The sequence below is a fragment of the Pleurodeles waltl genome, chromosome 6 (genome assembly GCF_031143425.1).
Source record: "Pleurodeles waltl isolate 20211129_DDA chromosome 6, aPleWal1.hap1.20221129, whole genome shotgun sequence".
Taxonomy (NCBI): Eukaryota; Metazoa; Chordata; class Amphibia; order Caudata; family Salamandridae; genus Pleurodeles; species Pleurodeles waltl.
Genome location: NC_090445.1, coordinates 954,399,149 through 954,422,828, shown reverse-complemented (window position 1 = coordinate 954,422,828; position 23,680 = coordinate 954,399,149). Strand labels below are relative to the sequence as shown.

Genomic DNA, 23,680 nt, shown 5'->3' with positions numbered 1-23,680 from the left:
AGACTCACCTGTACCTCTGGCTGTCCGTACAGTTTCGCGTACAGGGGCTGGACCCCGTGAACTAGCTTCTCCAGTTCCTTCCCTACACAGAGTGGAGTACCTGTCCGCACAAGATCAGGGAGTCAAGTGATCAAACAATGATGAACGCGCGTATGTTCCGCCGGCGATCATGATGCGTCAGGATTCCCCATTGGCATCCATGTTAGCCAATGAGGGTGAGACTTGCGGTAAACACCGCCTCACGCTGTGATGTCAACCGCTAGCGGTATGAGGTCATTTCCACAACGAAGGGGCAGATCTACGGTGGGCAGACATTTTGCCATCACCTACGGATCTAGAATTTATTACTACTCACAATGCAGGCACTACTAGCCACATGAAGCACCTAAGCCTCTGTCCATTCAGTATAGGAGCACACATGAATTACTCTGTTCCCTCCTTATGATGTACATGTATATCTGTCGGGTAGCAGTTATTGTCGAGACACTACAATGAACAATGCAGTGCACAAATGATGAGAAGTATGCCTATGTACGTGTCTTCATCACTCCTTTTTGTAACCCCTCGTAGGTACCGACACTTTTGGCGATGAAGGGTACCATAGGTGTACAGGCCACTTGTGGATATGGGGACCATGGTGGAGTGTCAGATCATAATAACTTACAGACTCACCCGTGCAACTATTCAGGACCTTTGTGCAATACTGGATCCTGCACTGACTTCTGGAAATCGTTATCAGCATGGCATTCCAACTGAAGTGCATGTGCTCTCCCTACTCCAATTCCTGGCCACAGGGTCATTTCAAGTGACAGTGGGCATGGGTGCTGGTTTTTCACAGCCAATGTTCAGCATGGTAGAGACGAGATTTCTGAACGCATTTGTCTGACATATGCAGTCCTATGTGAGGTTTCCCCAAAGTGCTGACCTACCTGCCACCAAGTCTGAATTCTATGCCTTTGCCAAAATACCCCATGTGATAGGTGCCATAGATGGCACCCACATACCGATCATCCCCCCAAGAGTGAATGAACAGGTGTACAGAAACAGGAAGAACTTTCACTCCATGAATATCCAATTGGTATGTACTGCAGACCAGTACATTTTGCATGTGAATGCCATGTTCCCAGGTTCAGTCCATGATTCCTTTGTGTTGAGGAACGGTAGTGAGCCACAGAAGATGGAACAACTCCAGCAGGACAGAGGGTGGATCATAGGTAAGTGTGCCTGTCAGTAACTGACACATTGTAGAAAACAGCCTGCCTGACTAAGGGTCATACCAATGACTACTCTGTATTGCACCATTCTCTAGGTGATTCTGGCTATCCAAACTTGTGTTGGCTCCTGACACCAGTGAGGAATCCCAGGACAGGTGGAGAGAGGAATTACAATGAAGCCCATGGACGTACTAGGAGGGTAATAGAGCGAACTATAGGTCTCCTGAAGGCTAGATTCAGGTGTCTACATATCTCTGGGGGTTCCCTGGCCTATGGGCCTGATAAGGTATGTAGAATAGTGGTAGCCTGCTGCATGCTGCACAACATGGCAGTGAGACATTTTATCCCCCTCCTGGAGGTGGAGGGTGCTATAGGTCCTGATCAGCTACCTCAGAGAGGCGAGGAGAGTGATGATGATGATGATGATGATGATGATGAGGAAGGGGAAGATGTCAATTCCAGGAACCAACTGATACAACTCTACTTCCAGTAACTGTGTGGGACTTAGGCCTGTCATTGGGGTTAGTGACTACTACTGTCAGTGTGAACATTCATATGGGGGGGTGGTAATGATAGGCGAAACATGGCCCACTTCTGCATGGTACTGACTAAAAATACACGCATTTCCTCCTTGCCACCATATGGGCACACAGGACTCCCATCGTGCACAGATTCGACAATAAAGCTGTTCTCTGCCAGTTGCTTCCATACTCCACTTGTTTCACAATTTAACACAGGCGACCGTGTTTTAGGTGTGAAAAGTGTTTTATTGGTTGAAGTGAGTGAATTGTGCAATTTACAGTGATCGGAAGTCGTAAGGGTGGGGTGTCCTCAAGACCAACATGGTGACAGCCTTGTTGGTAGTATTAATGGGTCCATCTTGTCTAACAGTATTTCGTCTTGCCTCTCAGCAATGTGTGGTTGGTGATTGGGTGGGATGGTTGCTTTGCAGTTGTTGCAGAGTTAATTGTTGGAGGGGGCCTTGTTCTTAGCTGGGGTTCCAGTGCCATAACATTGCCGGAGGGTCAGTTTGGGCGCCTGCTGTTGTGCTTCATGGGATGACATGGTAGGACCTTGTGTTTCCTGTGTGGGTAGTTCCTGGAATGTTTCTCCTTCTGCTGGGGTGATCTGATGCTAGTTGTCCGGTGCTGTTGTGGGGGCCTCCTGTCCTGTGCGGGTGTCAGACTGGGTTTTGACCACCTGCAGCAGTACTCCTGTTATGGTGGCCATTGTAGCATTGTGCTCTTTCCATTGCTCCATGGCTTGTTGGTGTTGTTCCGGCTGCATCCTCTGACTGTTCTCCAGGGTGGACACAATCTGTGCCAACCTGTTGTGAGGTAATGGCCCCCATTACCTCACAGATCATGTCCTGGTTTGCTGCATCCATCCTGTGGCCTTCCCATGGCCCACTGCGACCCTTGCACTTGCCCTAGCCCCCTGTGCCTGTGTCCCCTGCACAGGTCTGGCAGTACCACTTGTACTGGGACCCTCGCCTTCCTGCATGTTGGGAGTGGGAGACTGTGGCCTCTGTACCTGTGTTCCACCAGTCTGTGTCCTGGTTAAACTGGTGTGGGTATGCCTGCCCTGGGCTGCTGGTCTTGACTGGGTGGTAGGGGTGACAGTGGTTTCCTGGGAAGGGCTGCTGCATGGTGAGAGTCCAGGACTGAGTGAGGGGCCTGCCTGCTCATCTGTGTCCAGGGATCCTTCACCTGTGTGCTGTGAGGTGCCTCTGTCCCCAGGGGGGGGCACTGGCACTCCTTGTCCTGTCCGTGAGGGTGGCATGGGTGGTGGTGTCTGTTGGGGGACATAGACATGTCTGTTACATCTGTATTAACCTTTGGGTGTAGAGGACTGGGCTATTTTGTGTTGGTGTTACTTCAGTGGCCTGCCAGGGTGCCTTTGTGAGGTTGACATTGCATTTTGCGCCAGTGTGGTGTTGCATTGTGGTCGGGGGTGTCGTGCCATTGTGGGTACGTGCAGGGGTGGTTGACTGTGCACAGGAGGAGGGATGTGGTGGATATGGGGTAATTGTAGATCACTTACCCGAGTCCATTCCTCCAATGAGTCCAGTGAGTCCCTCTGGGTGCAGGATGACCAGTACCTTTTCCTCCCAGTCAGTGTAGTCGGGTGGTGTTGGTGGCGGTCCTCCCCCAGTCTTCTGCACTGCAATGTGGTGCCTTGATGCCATGCCCCGGACCTTCCCCGCAGGTCATTCCATCTCTTCCGGATGTCGTCCCTGGTGCGTGGATGGTGTCCCACTGCATTGACCTTGATCACAATGGTCTGCCACAGCTCCATTTTTCTTGTGATGGGTGTGTGCTGCACCTCGGCCCCGAATATTTGTGGCTCCACCATCAAGATCTCGTCCACCATGGTCCTTAACTCCCTTTCGGTGAAGCGTGGATGTTTGGGGGGGACATGGTGAGTGTGGGGAATGGTGTCGGCCGTGGGAAGGAGGTAGGGATGCTCTTTTGTGGGTTGGTGTGCGTGTCCTGTATGCTGGCGTTCGCTGTCTGGCTCTGGTGCTCTCCGTCTTCTTTCATCCTGCTTTCATTGCAAGGGATTGTGGGGGGTGTCTGGGGGTGTCTTATGAGGTTCTAGATGTGTGTCAGTTGTGTGGGTGAAACGCCTATACAATGTGTGCACTTCTTGCTGCTGAGTCCACTTGCCACCCGTGGCGGTCGCAGCCGCATATGGTCGTCCGGCCTCCACTGTCCACCAAGGTGATTTGTGCATCATTATTTGGAGGGCGGGATGTGGGTGTGCTCGGCGGTGGCGGGGTGGGGTGGTCCGGGATTCCAGCTGACAGTCATTGCAGGGAGTCGTAGGCTGGTGATTTTTGGTGGGGTTGGATTTTTCGTTCATTAAATGGTGGGTTTCCATTCATCGCCAACGGTGGGATTCTGTTCATTGCCGACACGGTGGTCGCCGGTCTTTCCCGCCGTGTTCATAATGACCACCACAGTTCCTTTTCAATACCAAATTTCCTAGACACATCAGTGAACTTGTGGAACAGATTTTCAACTCATCCAATACTGCTGGGATTGCACTGTTCTTTAAGGCTGCTGGTTCTGGGTTCATCAGCACCTTTTTTCCTATATTTGGTATTTTACCTTCCATCATAAACTCAATATTTTTGGGCAGTTTTGGAGGATTTCCAATTTATTTGGCCTTAATTGGTGGCATTTTTCTGTTGCTATTTTATATTTGTAATGGCCACCCCATCTCAGCGAGGAGAACTGATGGTGCTTCGACCAGCGCAACTGTGTTTTGAATGCATGATGCAGTATTTTAGAGCATCACTCCTTGATGAACTGGAGTGAAACTGGTCTTTATCATTTAGACTGTTCCAGAAATGTGTGCAGCTTCTGTTGTGTTGCCTTTGGTGCCTTTTTGAATGTGCACTGCATTTGTGTCTTTCTACATGGTGCTTACTTTCATTGGATGCTGATCTGTTGATGTTCTCGCTGAGGGCATATTACCAGACATGCACGTTGAGGGTGCGTTTGCTACGGGAAGCCTCCTATAAGCCCCCTCTTTATGGATCAAGTGGCTCTTGGCACTTTAACATCTGGCAGTACAGGGAATGCTGCTGCCTTGGCTAGAGCTGAGGCTGGAGAGACCATGAGTGCTCTTTGATTTACCACCTGCCGAAGTGGGATCTTTCCTTGATTCAATTGTCATGGATATAAATGGTGATTTTCAAAACAACTCTGAATTTTTATATAAAGCTGATATTCGGCTTTTTCACAAGATTGCTCAATACTAAATTGACTGTTTTGTTTGGGCTGCTTCAGTGTGTTTTGCATGTCAACTTAGCCATTTATGTACATATTTTTGTTTATTTTTATCTTAATACATTTATGCTGACATCTATACTTTGAAACGCCAAGCCGAGGGTGTTGTGAGGTTTTTTTTAGCATCATTTTAAGGGCACTTTATTTTAGCCAAAGGCCTGACGCTTGTGCCCTTTAGCTTTGAAAATAATGAATTTAATTATTTTAGCAGAATCCGCATTTTGGTTTTTTTCAGGGTCAAAGTCACGTGGAGCTCCCGTCATGCTCCGTGACTGAAAGCCCTACAGAGCAGCAGCCAGCAGGATGGCAGACGGACTGTGCTTGTGGCCGCGCGGCCGCATTGTGGCTTACTTCGGCGGCCTCTCTCCCACATTTTGAACGCAACGTCCATCTGAGCGACAATCCGGTTGACACTTTGGAATCGCTCAGTTTCACAGCAGGTGAACCCGGGCTCACTACAAGACATGAGCGGTGCAGTGAGGTTTATCAGAGAGGCTGGAGCAGCTGGGGCAAGGAGTATTCTTTACTCGTACGGCAGTCCTCTTTCTGGACGCGTTGAAACACCGTGTTCCACACGTCCCCCCCGGCCTAGGAATATGGAGTGCAAATCACGGCAGGAAGAAAGAGAAACAAAAAGAAGAAAGAGATAAGTAAAGGGGGCTATGTGTGCACTGTCAGGTTGGGCTGGAAGTCTGTGTCTTAGTCTCAAGAGTATGTGGAGCTAGCAGGCACCGCAGATTGGGCGTGAAGGAAGGTAGAGGAGGAAGATACTTATTTTAATTTTACACCATCGTACAGGCTGGACACAGTGCTGCTCAACTAGCACTATAAGGCCCTGCAAAGCTTGAGGAGCGCATGAGGGGCTGCACTGTGGGAGACTTTGTTTTCTTTTATGTGGAGGCACCTTACCTCTACAAGTTGAAGAGTCGGAGAGCTGGAGGGCTCGCATTAAATTAACAACCTATAACCATAGTTGTTTAAAATACTGCTGAATTTTGCAGAGCTAGTTGCGTGGCTAGCCCAGAAAAGCTGGAAGTTTAATATTAGGCACTGCAAGGTGAGAGGCTCTCTGGTGATTCTGCGGGGTTAATCTTAAATCCGATGGGGCCCATAGACAAAAGGTGTCTAATTAGCCTATTATAGAAGCACAAGGCAGCATATTAGGTATGTTTGTGGGGATAGGGGTGTGACGGAAGCAGTTTGCAATAATGCAGATGCAGCTTGTTGTCCCCCTATTTTTCAAATGCAGGACTCTCTCGCTAGTTGCATCACCTGCAGTCTATTCTTACCATCTCTTGCCTCACCCTATCTCACTTTAATTCACCGTACTGCCTCAGACTCTTTTCTACAGTGAAACTCATGGCACATGATCCGGGGTTTAAAGCGCGCACAATAGGGAAAATCCCAAAGGGACCCAAATCCAAGACTTTTACTCTGACTCCTGCCACGAGAAGGGAAAGACATAGCTCGCAGCACCTAGAACTAGGGGGTCTATGAGAGAATTGATATCACCTGTCTCACCAGTCTGGTCTCTACCGCTGGGGCCCAGTGCAATTCACAGAATTATCATCTCAGCGCTCAACCTCCTTATTGAATAATCTGATCAGTGAGTTGCCTACTTCCTCGCCTTTTCCAACTGCAGCAGGCACCCCTTCCCTTCCTCTATCTACAATCACTCTTCAACCTAAGGAGAAACCTGCCTACCCCTTGTTCTCTACTTTTAACAGCAACCTGAAAGGGACACTAAAGGAATTAGAAGAGGGAGGAGAAATTAGAGCAATCACTCCCAATAAAGAAATTGCAATGGGCAGCGGTCTACTCCCTGCCATGGCTTCAAATTCCATTCCAGGAGGCCCCTGCCTGGTTGCATCCAACTCAACATTATCTAACACTAATACCCTTTCACAGACTCTCTGCTCGTCCTCTAGTACTTTTGATCCGGCCAACTCAGCCAGTTCAATATGTAGGGCACTGGTATTCCCTCGATGGAGGAACTGATGTGTCAGATTCTTGAGGAGCTATGAGCAATAAAACTATCAAAAAAGGAGGCTCGTAGGGAGATCAAGGACCAGCTTGGTCAATTAAATACCCATCTAACCCATCTCTCTACATGAGTATCTCAAGTGGAGCATAGGCTATCAAATATAGAAGATGCAGAAAAGCAATTTGAGTCTTCATCATCTCAGATCCAGTCGGAACTCGAGGAACTTCAATTAAAGCTGGATGAAATGGAGAACAGGTCTCAGCGCTCGAACCTTAGCTTCATAGGAGTCCCGGAAGAGACTGAAGCAGCTTCTTCCATGAACAGAGTGGTCTCGGATCTCATCTATAAGTGTATCCTTCCGGACAAGGCAGGAACTGAGGAGGATCTTTCAATCATGCGGGCACATAGTGTACCAGTTATGCGTTCTCCCCCAATTCAAAGTATCCCCATACTATTTTGATTAATTTGGGAGATTATAGGATCAAGGAACAAATCCTCTCTCAAGCCTTACAAATTAGGAACTCTGGCGACAGCTTCAGTTTTTTGTGTTTTCTAATATGTCTATTGCAGCTGTCCACCAGGGTTATGAATTTGTTGGAAGGAGAGATGAGTTTAAGAGACTGGGTGCTCCAGCGGGAATTGTGCAACTAGCTAAACTCAAAGTGTTCCATAAAGGACAAGCACATATCTTCCAGGGGGTACAGGAAGCAAAGAACTTCTTAGAACTTTTAAAGGAGAAACAATGAAAGGGTTTGGGGGGAATGTTTATTGTTATGGTATTTCGGTATTAGGGCACATTTCATAATGGTGCGTTATGTGTTTTTTTTGGTTCCTTTGTTCCTCTGTCATGCTGTCTTTCTGCTCTTCTTTGAGATCAAGGCTCTAGGATTGCCATGACAGTGCACTCTGTTTTCTGAAAGTATGGGGGGGGGTCTAGGGTTGGGGGGTGGTTCACAGTGTAGTGGGGCCATGACAGGTGGGAAGGGGGGTCATCCCTCGTCTGGTGGGGGAGTTTTGCACTGGGGTGGGAAAAAAGAACAGATGACAAAGCAGTCAACAAATCAAAAAAACCTGTACAGGGAGAGTTAGCATGGGGGTATCAATGATTCTGGTACAAGATGACTGTGCCTGATAAAGAAGGGTCAGGGAGAGCACTAAGAGAACTAGGGGTTATCTCTTGTAATATCAATGGCACCAACAACCATTTTAAGTTCACTGCTATTCTCAATTGGCTTATGGCCTCGCAATCACAGATTCTCAAAAACCTCTCTTACTGATTTCCTCAAGATTAATAAAGACTCAGCCTCTTCATTTTTCATATGGGAAGCACTCAAAGCATACATAAGGGTAGAAACTATATCCTACAAGGTGTTTATAGGCAATAAATAGGTAAAAGGTAAGGGAGCTCCAATTGGGGCTCAACCAAGCATGGAGAGCCCTTCTGACCTCCCAAGACCCAGAGGCATTCACAAGATGGAGCGAGGCCCCGGCCAAGCTAAGGGATTGCTTTTTATCTTGCGAGTTAGTCAATCAACATACATGTCTGTAGAGTTGGTATGGGAAAAGTGAACATGGAGTCAAATTTCTGGCTGGGTCTGTGAAAAAACTAAAAACCCATCAAGACACTATCACATCTATCTTTGATGAGGGGGTAGGCAAGCTTGCAAGTCATCCGGAAGAGATTGAAAGAGTCTTTTTGTCTCACTATGCAAAAATGTATTTGTACATGCTCCTAACTAATGCTCATCAGATCAATCAATATCTGGATTCAGTGTTTCTGCTTAGTGTAGACGAGTCTTCAAGGGCAAAACTTATATCATCTATCTCACTGCTTAAAGTGAAGGAGGCAATAATGGCCTCATCGAATAGGAAAGCCTGTGGGGAAGATGGTCTTCCGGCAGAAGTTTGTAAAATTCTCATAGATCGAATAGCCGGGTGTTTAGTCTTTCTTTTTAATGAGATGCTTCGGGGGCAGACGTACTTGCATCCCTCACAAGGGCCAAAGTGATTAGCTTCTTAAAAAAAGATAGGCCACCTCAGTCACCTGATTACTATTGCCCAATAAGTCTTCTAAATTTAGACTACAAGCTTCTAACAACGATACTAGCTCAAAGACTGGCTTTAGTTGCCGAAGACTTAATTCATGAAGATCAATGTGGCTTTCTTCCGGGTAGGCTGTTAGTGACTAATACAAATTTTTAAATTCAGGCGATAGATTATTATTCTCACAATAACAAACCAGTGGCTATTATAATGTTAGATGCAGAGAAAGCTTTTGATTTAGTACAATGAGAGGTCCTCTTCAGAATTTTAGCAAAGTTCAAGCTTCCTAGACAATTCATTCAGACATTGTGAAATCTTTACTCTAAGGCCCAAGCTAAAATTTGTTTTAATTCACGCATAGCAGGAACCCTGCAAGTGCATCGAGGCATGCGTCAAGGATGCCCCCTCTCCCCAGCACTCTTTGCGCTTTTTGTTGAACCTTTAGCTGTGGCACTGAGCCAAGATACTTCATTTTCCCCTCCCAAGCTATTCTACTCCCTATATGTTAGAGGGAAGTTCCAACCAGAAGTTGCTACTGCATGCTGTTGAATGATTGCAGCTGTCTGCTGAGACTAAACATGTTTCCTGCCTACATGGGATAAGACTCTTGGTTGGTGTAACAAGAAAAAATATCTTTATTTCTCCTCATATTTAACTCATTGCAAAATGTGCTTACTTTTGCAGCACACATACAAAAAGGAAATAGCCTCAAGGATAGTTTTTGTGGTCTTTTTTATCTTGACTACAATGCAGGCCACTTGCAACATGAAGCAGGGGTGCCTGTGTTCTCCCTAGGCAGCCACAAGTGCGCCATTACTGGGAGAGAAAATAACTGTTGCATATATTTATAAGTATGGTGCAGTTCTTCTCTTTCTCTTTCATGTCTGGCAGCAGTTTTATTTGTTGTGATTCTCGGAGTGAAATATTAGCAAATCTGTATCAGCATTTCTAGAGTACCTATCATGGATCCAAAAGCTAGGCGAAAACTCCACACTACAGACTTTGCACTTAACCTGGAATTCTTTGTGCCGATATTGACTGGCCACTCACCTGGAGAACTTGTCCACAGAGACGATATTGGACCCTACACTCTCCCATCACAATGCATGACCAAGGAATGATACCCTCAAAAAAGGCGCTGTCCTAGAAGGGAAGGTGGTCAGGACACAATAATAAAAGAGACAAAGACTTGTGCCCTCTAAGTGGTGTCTTGCTTGCTATCCTGTTTGGGAATGCCCCAAGTGTGTTTCTCTTTCGGGGTGTGCAGAAGAGTCCACTAAAGGGAAGGAAAACACACACTATATTAGCACTGGCATGCCTAAACATGTTAGTTCAAATAACAATGGAACAATGAAAATACATACACAGAAATGCTTATAACAACTCACAGAAGAAATGTACTCCTTTAGTTCTTGTGGGATAGAAATTCCCACTCCTATCATGAGCTTCGGATAACAGTTCACAGTTTTTTCTCTGGTAGCATATTACATCATATGCGTTCTTGTTATGTGACTGTTCTTTATTTTGAATTCTCTTTTTCTCTTTAAAAATTTGCAAGTTGTCTCTTGAACTTCCAGCAGATACCAGGGGAAACTTATGACTGGATTATTCACAAGTTTTGACTCCTTTTTTTATTTGTAGAACTGTTGTGGTCAAGAAACAAAGAATAGTGCTCTAACCTTGTTTTCTCTACTTTGCTTTGTCCTTCCTTTTATTGCAGGTTACACCCCACGTGTCGGAATGACCAACTGGCCAGTTACTGAGCTGCTGCAGCCACTAATAAAATTGCCCACCATCACTCACGGTAGGTCTTATTAGGATCACTAATCTGTGAATATCCTGCTTTATACCCTACCATCTTTAGAACTTGGCTTTTTCTCACCTCATCCATGCTGGAAGGTACTTCTCTCCAATGACTGAACTCTATCAACGCCCACGCAAGATAGCTCGGTTAGACCCGCTCTCACTGCCTCATCGGACACCAGTGGCCACTCTGCCTGCCTACACAACTGTTTTGTAAACCACAATAAATCTTGCTGCCAATGACCACGGGAGAGGCCTATCATCCCCAATGAGGTTGGATTTGACACTAGTCCTGCTATGCTTTGGTCCTACCTGTTGTCCAGATCACCTCATTAGCTTCTCTGTTTGCCGATTCTGGTGGGTTTTGTTCTACTTCTCTTACCATCTCGCCATTCAAATGAATTATACATGAGGCGCTGTTCTCTTCCCCTCGCTACCTCTTGCAACCCTACAGTGAGGCGCAGAGGTGAGACCGGTCTGATGGGCTGATTTGTGCCCATAGTAATCATCCAGGGAGCACCACTGCACTTCAAACCCACTGCGACCCATGTGACAGCCTGCACACATTGTGTCCTGCTTATCCCTCGCCTGCCCACTTAAATGCATCCTGCCTTCACACCAAAGGTGTCAGTTTGAAATGCCTTACATCCCCTTTGGCATTCCAAATTCCCCTGTGCAACCAGAAGTACCCAGGACACACAACTGATGGCATTGTCACAGAGGCACTGACTGGGTGCCCTATCCTTTTTTTTTTTTTCACATATAGTTTTTGTCTTTGGGCTCTTTGGGCTACTAGGGGGGCTCATTTGAGCCGCCACTCCATTTTGGGGTTGCCTCTTTCCCATTGCCTTCATGGAGATCACATCTACAAGATGGCAGCACGCTCTTTAAAAAGAACTGAAACAGACAGGACTCCTACCACATCAATGCACAGAAATTAAAGGAGAATTTCTGTGCTACTCATCTTCCACAATAAAATTAAAAAAGGACTCTTTGACTCTGCACGTCCAGGGGTGGCCATCTTTGATTGGTTTGGTACTGGGTTAACTCTTTATATCCTCCACTCTCACTGAGCTAAAAACCTCTACAACAGCATGCATGATGCTGCCTCCCTCTAATGAGTTTACTCATCAGTTTCTGCTTGTTCTAAGCTGACTCCTCCTCTCTGCCACGCTTGATTCTGTATCATTTTACATCTTAACCATACAAGGAAAGTAATGAAAATTTCTACATGCCAAAACTTCTAACAACCAGCAATCTTTTACGTTTCCCTCAGGGTCTAAACCACTCTTGTCTAATACTCAACACATATTCCCAGTCAGCTCTTTCCTCTGGCTACAACTCCTTGTGCTCCCGTACCTATCTGCAGACTGAGACATTTCTCAGTAGGTCTTCTCTGTACCAACAACTGACACCCCTATATGAATAAGCCTGGAACCCTAGTCCCCACTAGTGTACGCTGTCCATCCTTCTTCTGCTATACCTACATCTCACTCAGACATGGAGACTATCCCAATAAGTGCATTGGACACCAAATTGGAGCTGTCAGGCCTTAACGCTTATGGAATTACCTACTTTCCCAACTTAACAAAAAATGCATCCAAGGACTTAAAATAGAGACTATTCAAGTCCCATCCAGAACTCTTATTTCTGTCCCTGCTTTCGCTCAAATATAGGAGCTATAATTAATGACTTTATTCTTTACAAGAAAAGGTGAGCACAATGGAGGAAAGACCTGTGCTATTTGTGCTCAGTCACAACATACAAGAAAACTCCTCATGGTCTAAAACTCTCAATTACCCCCTCATCTATTTACAGAGTGGAAGCAACTATTTCCCTTTACAACAATGGGATTATCCTCATTCAATCATCAGACCACAACCTAGAGATATTCAATGACATTTTCCCTCTCATCAAAAAAGTTGTGACTAATACTGAATCCGCCCCCTCTCATGGCTCTCCTATCTCAGCATGCAACTTGATCTATTCACCATCACCCATCAGGGTCGAGCCTCTATCCATCAAGTGCAAAACTAGACTACACTTTCAGCATACATCCACATCAGATATCCCAGAGCCATAAAGTCAAAGAAGTAACACCTTCACCCCTACTGTACCCCCAGCCCTCCCATGGGTCAACTGAGGTCAACCCCGAAACCCAAACTCTCATTCTCAACCAGCAACATGTCCCATATGACCTCAGCTCTTCCCCTCAGACAGCTCTTGAGCTCTCCATCTGCACACATAAAATCTACCTCCATCTACATCCCCACTCCCCGCCTCTGGTTCTCCCAGGTCCTTGCCCCTAGCTCCGAGACTCAACTACTTTCCCTCATAACTCACTAGAATCCAGACTTGATGAGATCTCACTAAACCTACAACAACTCAACGCAGACTTACAAAGCTTCATTTACATCACTACAGAGGCAAATAACAATCTGTGTTCAATCATGACTCCAAGGAAGATTAGTCATAATCATGACCAATCCACCAGCCACCTCACTAGGCTTCCTACACACTCTCCATCCAACATGATTTTACCTTCTTTGAAGAATCTTTACCTTAGTTGGGGAGCTATATCCTACCCCGACGTGCCCACCTAGCCAATTAGACAAAAAAATCCACTATGCGACAGGGATATCCACTTCCTCTTCCTGTCATGTAACTCAACACATTCTGATAACACAAACAATCTGAGTCAAATACAATCTATTCCTGTGATCTCACACAGAAAAACTAGGCCCAACCTAAGAAGATAAATAAGCACAACCTTAAGCATGTTTCTCTCACTCAGAATTCCCCCATTGACTCCAAACCTCATCTGAAATGTATGATAATCAATTGCAGATTTGCTCCTTGACACACAGCAGACATAGCCAACCTTATCCTCACACATGATGTTGACCTATTAATCCTAACTGAAACTTGGCTAAATGATTCCTCCGCACATACCCTTTACATACTAGTCCCCACTAGCCACAATATCATTACACAAGATAGATCTAATAGACCTGCTGGAGGCATTACCTGCACACACCGTAACAGCCTCTCTGTTAAACTATCGCAATCCCCTGTACTATTCCTATCTGACTATCTTTGCAATGATGTTGCAAGTAACAACAGGTCACCATGAAAACTGCACATGATCCGATTCCAAACCATGGTGCAATGGGAGCCTAAATGCCGAAAGACGTAATCTGGGACTAGCTAAACGTATATAGAGATCCTCACCAGCCCTCAAAATCCTCAAGCATTGAGAGCACTGCAGAACACATACTACAAACACATTAGAAGTTTGAAAGCAAATTTCTTTAGAATCCAACTAGATCCAACTAAGAAACTACCCAAAAACTTTTCGATCGGATCAAATTAGATAGTCAACCCAACCCTTCCTCATCTGGACCTACTCTGCAACCAAACCAGATTGATAGATTATTTGGCATGAAGAAAAGAGTGAAGATACTGGATAAGCAAGGATGTATTTTTGAAGATTTGGTGGCAGTTTGAAGAAAGGAGAATATCCCCATGTGTTTGGGATTTAAGACGTTGTGAAGTTCTACTGAAGAGGATTTTGGCCCTAAGAATGGAAGCATAATAAGTTGGTCCCCTATCCCCTTTTTTTAGTCCTGATGAAGACCCGTGGGTGAGCCCGGAATTAGCTCGAGAGCCAGAGTGGGTTGAAACGTCGACGATGATTTTTGAGCCTGGATGTGTTTTTCTGTTTTGGTTTTAGGATGAAAGAAGGACTTTATTGGGGATTCAATACTCCTTTAACTATACTGGAAGATTCAATATGTTAAGATTTTAAAGATTAGGTGTGAAATTTACTTCTTTTTTTCTTTAACAGGAGCACTTATTCTTTTGACACTTCCTTTCTCTGTCCTTCTTGCACAATGTGTGATAGTGGTATTTGTATGTGGATATATTAATTTCATTCTGTATGTAAATAATACAAGTTTTTTTAAATAGTATTTGATAATGTTGCATCTATATGTTATGTTATAGTTGGTCCAAGAGTGGGCATTGTAGTCTATTGACATTCAAGTCCACTTGGGCACACACCAAAAAACAACGCTTTGTGGAATCTTTTTAAAACTTTCAAAGAAAGAGCCATTCTCAAAACCCTAGAAAACTAAAACTTTCAAACATTTTTAACGGCCCTCTATCACCTAACTTCTTCAGTGAGCTTAAATCATCTGTATTCCCACTTTGGACCAAGATAGTAAATGCCTCTCTACTTCAAGGCACTATTCTGGACTGCCTAAAGTCTGGGCAAGGTTCCCCCATCTTGAAAAACAGACGGCAGATACCATGGACCTAAATAACTTCCGCCCAGTCTCCAACATCCCGACTCTGGAAAAGCTCCTGGAAAAATGTGTTCATGTCCAACTCTCTAACCACATCGAAAAATTCCAACTTTTAGACCAATTCCAATTCAGCTTCCTTCGTTGTCACAGCACTAAATCGGTTCTTACACACATAGTGGATGAGGCATTAAAAATATTAGATCAGAACAAATCCTTCCTACTAATCCTCTCCAACCTATTATCAGCATTTAATATGATCAAACATGATAACCTGTTAGACTTATTGGAACATGGGATGGGTTTATCAGGGTCTGTCCTAAACTGGATTGCCTAGTTTCTCCACAGCAGAACCAAAAGACTCAAGTTTAATCAGTCCCTTTCTAGATGCACTCCTGTCACATTATGGGCTCCACGGGGATCCCGCTCTCAGCCATGCTCTATCACCTGTTCATGGAGCCTTTAATGAAGATTCTTAGATCATCCAGCATCCACTATCGCCTATACATAGATGACACATAATTGTACCTGAAAGTCTCCTCCCCTGAAGCTATCAACTTAACGCTTTAAAAAACCCAAAATTGGCTGACATGTAACCACCTCCAACTCCAACTAAATACTCACAAAACTGAACTTCTACTAATTGCATCGTCCAAACGGACACCCATTATCGAAGAATAGATCAAGCAACAACAGCTCTTAATTGCTTGCAACTTGTTATAAATTCAGCACGATCACTGGGAATAACTCTAGACAAAAACCTGCACATGCGGAAGCACATCAGTGCAGTCACCAAAGGAGCAAACCTCCAATTGAACATCTTGAGAAAAATAAAACCCTTCCTCCCACACAATGACTTCATATCTGCTGTTCAAGCCCTAGTGATTCCCCAGGTTGGATTATGGAAGTGCAACCCTTTGCGGACTTTCCAGCTCTAAGACTCCCCCTTTAAACGCTTCTCTTAACCCAGCTGCAAAGCTCATCATTGGATCTAAAAGAAACAACACATCACGCCTGTTTTCAAATCTCTAAACTGGCTCCTTTATGAATCAAGAATACAGTTAACAATTGCCTGCGTGACCCCTAGAGCCCTATACTTCAATATGCTGAGATACCTCACACAGAAACTGTAACTTTCTGGTGGCTGCTGATCTTTTAGATCATTTGGCATAGCCCCGAGAAACTCCTTGCCCCCTGAATCAGATTGAATCTTTCAACTGCATCTTTCAAGAAGACAGTTAAATACTACTAATGAACACATTTCTGCCCTGGTTCCCTTGAATTATTCTCCCTGTACCTGTCTTGGCACGTTGATCGCACCCATGTCTATCTCACGCATGTTATGACCAGACTTTTAGGTAGTTGCTACTTCCGAAAAATGATCTTGTTTCTGTTTTTGTTGGTTCTGTATGTCTCTTTTTGAACCCTTGTAAGGCATTCTCCTATCCTCATGGACCTCATCCTCATGTTCATGCTATATGAAACTTTTAAAAGAAATAAATACATAGATAAATACATAAATAAATGTATTTCCCTGGTTCTAAACAAATGCTAAAAAAAAATGGAAAATTAGACCATCATGCTTCAATAACATTTGAACTCTTTAGTATTACAGAATGGGATGCAGACACTAGAGCAGCACCTTCTGTTATAAAGATCATGCTGGGGTACCTGTATTGCAACTGTGATGCTAAGATGCTGGTCCCTCATTTGTGTGGGGATGAGGAACTATTTGCCTTTGTGCCCGGGCCACTTTGTTGGTGTGAGAGCAGAGGCAAATGAGCTAGTAGGAGACACACTATGCCAGAAAAGGTAGCGCACAATGAGTGCACCTCTTGAGGGTGCCTATTAGATATGGGGTCTTTGGTGACAGTCAGGTTACCCCGTATTCAAGCAAGAACCCTCACTCTAGTCAGGGTAAAAGAGAATCACCCTCAGCTAACCCCTTCTTACCCCCTTGGTAGCTTGGCAGGACAATAGGCTTAACTTCAGAGTGCTAGGTATAAAGTATTTGTACCAACACACACAGTGAATTAATGAAAACACTACAAAATGACACAACACCAGTTTAGAAAAATAGGAAATATTTATCTATACAAAACAAGACCAAAACGACAAAGATTTGACATACACAAGTCAAGTTATGATTTTTTTAAAATCAAACTCAAAAATAGTGCTTAGAAACACAAAATGCTTCAATGAGGTGTTAACACGGCATCGTGATGGAGTCGTTCCCAACAATCCGACACCAGTGGCGCCGGACACGGAGTCGCGTAGACCCCCAAGTACAGTACCTTTGGTGTGAAGAGTGAAAACAAGCCGATGCGCGAAGTCAGGATACGCGGTGTCCGTTCGAATCGTTGAATTTGTGCACTTCGAGCGATGTTGGTCACGACACGGTGCAGCGACTTCCACGGAGTCACGGACTTAGGCGGGGCTGCATTGATGTCGGGCCTGCGAAGGTCGTTGCGTTCCAGCGAAGATCACTGAGTCGGTTGCAGGCGGCGTCATTGAATTCAGCAGCAGCGTCGGTCCGGAGTTGTCCGAAGTCGATTTCCTTGGATTTTCACCAGCTAATCCTTTCAAGGGCCCAGGGACTGGATAGGGCACCATTTGTCAGAGCAGGAATCTCTCCGGAGACTCCAGGTGATGGTAGAGAGAAGTCTTTGCTGTCCCTGAGACTTCAAACAATAGGAGGCAAGCGCTAAATCAAGCCCTTAAAGAATTCTTCACAAGATGGAAGGCACACAAAGTCCAGTCTTTGCCCTCTTACTCTGGCAGAAGCAGCAACTGCAGGATAGCTCCACAAAGCACAGTCACAGGCAGGGCAGCTCTTCCTCCTCAACTCTTCAGCTCTTCTCCAGGTAGAGGTTCCTCTTGTTTCCAGAAGTGTTCTAAAGTCTGTGGTTTTGGGTGCCCTTCTTATACCCAAGTTCTCCTTTGAAGTAGGCCTACATCAAAGTAAAGTCTCTTTTGAATGTGAAATCCTGCCTTGCCCAGGCCAGGCCCCAGACACACACCAGGGGGTTGGAGACTGCATTGTGTGAGGACAGGCACAGCCCTTTCCGGTGTAAGTGACCACTCCTCCCCTCCCTCCTAGCACAGATGGCTCATAAGGAAATGCAGACTACACCCTAGATCCCTTTGTGTCACTGTCTAGTGTGAGGTGCAGCCAGCCCAACTGTCAAACTGACCCAGACAGGGAATCCACAAACAGGCAGAGTCACAGAAATGGTATAAGCAAGAAAATGCTCACTTTCTAAAAGTGGCATTTTCAAACACACAATCTTAAAACCAACTTTACTAAAAGATGTATTTTTAAATTGTGAGCTGAGAGACCCCAAACTCCACATTTCCATCCACTCCCAAAGGGAATCTACACTTTAACCAGATTTAAAGGTAGCCCCCATGTTAACCTATGAGAGGGACAGGCATTGCAACAGTGAAAAACGAATTTAGCAATATTTCACGGTCAGGACATATAAAACACATTACTATATGTCCTACCTTAACCATACACTGCACCCTGCCCTTGGGGCTACCTAGGGCCTACCTTAGGGGTGTCTTACAAGTAAGAAAAGGAAAATTTAGGCCTAGCAAGTGGGTACACTTGCCAAGTCGAATTTACAGTTAAAAACAGCACACACAGACACTGCAGTGGCAGGTCTGAGACATGATTACAGAGCTACTCATGTGGGTGGCACAACCAGTGCTGCAGGTCCACTAGTAGCATTTGATGTACAGGCCCTGGCTCCTCTAGTGCACTTTACTAGGGACTCACCAGTAAATAAAATATGCCAATCATGGATAAACCAATTACATACACATTTTGTAAAGGAGAACTTGCACCTTAGCACTGGTTAGCAGTGGTAAAGTGCCCAGAGTAACAAAACCAGCAAAATCAGAGTCCAGCACACATCAACAACCTGGGGAACAGAGGCAAAAAGTTAAGGGAGACCACAAAAAGGATGAAAAGTCTAACAGTGCCCATTGAAAGAGAGATATTAGTTCTGGGGGGTCTCCCTGCAGACACTCTGTAGGCAGGTGCAATTACTCAGTGCACCCTACAGCAGAGGGATCATTGTCTCCTTTTGAATAACAGGTTGCATTGCCTCTTGAACAGTAAATATTTGACCAGCTACTTCAAACATCCAGTCTGCATTTCTCCAAAGCACTGCCCCAGGGCAAGCACAGGATTGCAGCTGCACTGGGGGTAGCATGTTAACAGTAATAAGGTTCACTGACCTCATCTGTACTGAGTGCATACCAGGGCAGTATACCTTCTAAATAATACAGCTCATGGAGGTAAATAACTCTCCCTCAATCACAAGAAGTCTGCTGTGTGCATGCATTCTACATACAGCTGTTATGCCAGCTAAATGTGCAGCAGTCAAAGAGTAAACTATGTGTACTGGATGGACACTGTAAAAAGAATACTTGCAAAAATTAATTTTAGTAGTTCCTGACACAACTTCATCTCTAAGAATACACTTTGAAGCAGAATATTGAATTAGATCTATGTGAGTGTACCTCCTTGCACAAGATATCAGATTTGGTCTTTAATGTTCTGCTTTTTTTTACGTCCACTGAGGGCTGAAATTGAGCTTGTGTTTTTTTGGACCACATTATGAAATCAGAAAGCATCTTGGAATACAGAATGTAGTTGATTCTCAAAATATGACAACCAAATATACTGAACTCAGAAAGTGCACAAACTGACATCACCATACTTAATTGAACAAACTACTGCCTACTGGCAGGGCCCAGGCCCAGGTCTCCTAGTACTGCTGCATCGCTATTGCCCCTGTCCTCTTGCTTTTTCCCGTTTTTTGAGTGTTTTCTCCTTGCTTTTCCCTTGTTCGCAATGTTTTCTCTTCACTTTCCCTCAAAAACTTTTGTGTGCCTACTCAATGCTTTTTCCTCATTTTCACTGCTTTCTCCTTGCTTTTTCCCCATTTTTTGTGTGCCTTCTCCTTATGTTGCCCCTATTTTTTGTCTTCTCCTTGCTTTTCCCTCTTTTCACAGCTTTCGCCATGCTTGTTCCACGTTTTTGGTGTTTTCTCCTTTCTTTTCCCTCGTTTTCAATACTTTCTTCTTGATGTTCCCTTTCTGCTCCCGCATGCCACCCATTATTTCCTGCCTTCTGCCTACCCTTGCCCATCACCTCCTAGCAACCCTCCTTCCTCCTTGGCCTTTTTTTAGGCACAAAAACAGGTTTCTTCAATGTACTTGTTCAGATAATTGAAAGTCATTCTTTAGCGGCAAGGCAGATGTAGTCTTAAAAGGAACACATAGGAAAATAAAACACCCGGCATTGCCACTAAAGGGAGATTGATTTTGCCATGATTGTTTGCAACTAAGACTGTTGAATCGAAAACATGCGTACATTGGTTCCAATGGCCACATTTTTCATAGTAGCCAAATTCAAATTGCTGTAGCGTCACCGATAAATAGTTTATTCAATGATGAGTCAGATGTAATACACTTACTTCTTCCCAACAGAGAACTTCCTACAGTCTGCTCTCTGCAATCTTAAGGTAGAAATACAGTTAGAGTGGCATATTTTTATAGACATTGATTTTTTTTTTCATACAAGCTAGCGATTAATAGTCCATTGCTGTTAAATTAAATTAGACGTTTTTAGGTTACAGAACGAAAACTACATTGCTTCGATAAATTATATGACTTTTGATTAAAAGTGTGCTGCAAACACACACCCAAGACATTAAAACTAAATTTATTTTAAGGGTACTCCAATAGTTAACGTACTATAACCTGGGTTTTCATTTTTTTAAATAAGTTGGCACTCACACTTAAAACCTGGAAAATAAATGGGCCTTTTAATCTCTGATTACATGTAGTGTCGACTACGGCATCAATATCCCTGCACGTAAAATTACCAGTACCATACCTATTGGCAATTTTATGCTGCAGTGTACCACAGGACACCTAATTTGTCCCCTTGTGTCTCTCGAGAAAAGAGGATTTACTATTTAAATTGTGAACAACGCACTCAATTATCGTGGTAATTTCATTTTTTTCAGGCCATTCTCACCTAGGGAGTTCACCTGAGTGACAATTAGGTGATTTTCCCGCATCCTTTCAATTTTTGATTCTTTGAGAAATATTAGTTATGCTATCTGCCGTATTATGATTTCCATAAATGGACGTCATTTAGGGGTTGCCAAGGGCTGCAGCTGAGTCCCTGGCTTGCCCTTTGCTACCTCTGACACTGCCTTTGAGAACCCTGGCCTCAGAGGAGACAAATTCAGTGCCCGAAGCACAGTATTCTTTGTTTTCTGTCGTTTTTTTTAACACTAATATTGAATAATACATTATTCACTATTAGTGTAGTGAAAATGGAGTACAAAACCAGGAATATGCCCTTCCATGGCAGCTGAGGTAAGTAAAAAGTGCTTTCAAATATATGTTGTGTTGGTGCTTGTGGGTCAGAGTGTGTTTATAAGAAAGTGTGTGTTTAAGTGTGGATGTGTGTGTATGTGTAAATATGTGTGTGATTAAAAGTGGAGGTCAAAGGGCATCTGATGTAAATTCTGTTGCCGGGATTTCGGTGAATTGACATCCATTTTTCCATATGATAAAATGAAATTGTAATACTGTGGACGTGATGTTCGTCTTGTTTGTGATGAAGTAACCCAATCCGCCAAACTGTAAATCAGCCCCAAAATATTTTATGAAATCATTTAACCCAGATGGTATAATTTAGAAAAAATATTCACTGTCACCAGAGTAACCATCATTTAGACACGTTTTTAGATTTTAATAATACTACATTTTGTTGCAAAACATGAACTAAGAGAGTATATATATTGCAATTTAATCATGAGACAATACAACTTCAAATTAATAAGTATTAATATCTACTGCATGATACTCTTTATAAAACAAAAGAATGATAGCATAATTTGTTGTTGTCAAAAACACAGTTCTTAAATAAAGGATAATGAAGACAATTCACCTTATTAGACCCAAATTCGATTCTCTATAAAAAATTATGATTGCACACTGTATGCAGTGAGTACTCTAGTTACCTTTCATCCTTTCTAATACAACAGGTAGTCATGAAAGCTGCAATTCAGGATCTAATTCGATATTGGCGGATGGGTTACTCTGTCACAACAGTGATGGCTATCCCACTCGCTGAAATATAAATCCCTTCTTTCCTCCTCCAAAACTGCACAGACACAGAGCAGTTAGTGTGCATTAATGTTTATCTTAAATAGCTGATGTATTGAGGGTGAGAAGGTGTAGAGATGGAGGCAGGGTAAAGGCAGGAGACCTCCATTCAATGTGAAGTAAAGAGGTCTTATGGAAGACAATAGGAAAAGTAAAAGTGGAGAAGTAAAACAACTTAATTTAAAATTAAACCTAAGGGCCAGATTTACAAAGAAGTAGAGCAACTCAATTCAGCCAGCAAAGTTGACTCACTTTGTTTCATCATCTGGAGAGAGCAGAACTGCACCATATCTTCAAAAAATATGGCACAGTTCTGCTCTTTCCATGCACTGGTGCACTTTAGGTTGTCTAGTGCCAATGTAGTCTCATGTGCCCTTGGGTAAGGGTGTCTGCTTTAGATTTTCTACAGGAAGGGGTAAGTTCCCACACAAAACCTGTCTTTTGAGGCTATTTCCTCTTTGAATGTGTACCTCAGAATCAGAAGGAAGAAATATAGACGTTTCTCTTCATTACGCCAACCTCAGGCAACCGTAACATTTCATCAAACTCATGTCTACATCTCTTTGAAAATATGGATTTGCACAACAAACACATCTAAGCAACACCCATGGAACGCCTAACTGATGCAAAGTGAAGTAAGGTAGAGCATTGCCCTGCTTTTTCTTAAAAAGCAACACAAATTAATAATGCAAAATCTGGCTGTAAATCTAGGTAAAATCTAGTAAACACATATATATATAAATATATATATATATATATATATATATATATATATATATATACACATATATATATATATATATATATATTTCATTGGAAAAAAAAGTTTACAGGATGGTATAGTTAGAAAATAGAATTACATTAAAAAAAGCCATAGAAATTCACTTAAAAAAAACAAACGTTACAGGCACATTATAGTTAGGCTAACATTCTAAACATACAAAACCATAGAAATTTAGCAGTTATAGTTATGGTTATCTCAAGTAACTGTAACTCGTGCCTTAAGGTAACTGTAACTCGTGCCTCACCATGCACTCGCCATGCACAGTTTTCTCATCAATAATTTTACTCAAAATCTTACGGAGATATTAATAATTATTTCATAATAGATGTTATCAGTGATGCAATATGTGGGGTAATTAGCAGTGCGTGGCAAGGGCACAAGCTATAGTTACCTAGGTGATGGTTAACAGGGCTTTAACAGAGCTAGGATGGGGGCCCTCTGTGCCCCCATCCTTAATAATAAAAATATGTATGGCCACAGGACATGGCCTACCCTGGAGGCAAAATTATTTTTTAAATACTTTTTTGTTCTGGCAGGATCCCAGGTGGACCATG

At 43.7% G+C, this 23,680-nt stretch overlaps 1 long non-coding RNA gene across 1 annotated transcript in view; it reads left to right on the top strand.

The window, feature by feature from the left end:
- Positions 1 to 23,680, top strand: part of LOC138302065 (uncharacterized) — an 80,995-nt gene that overhangs the window by 34,280 nt on the left and 23,035 nt on the right. The window contains exon 3 of the long non-coding RNA XR_011205253.1: positions 10,759 to 10,842. This is a non-coding gene — a long non-coding RNA (uncharacterized lncRNA). The remainder of the gene's footprint in view (positions 1 to 10,758; positions 10,843 to 23,680) is intronic.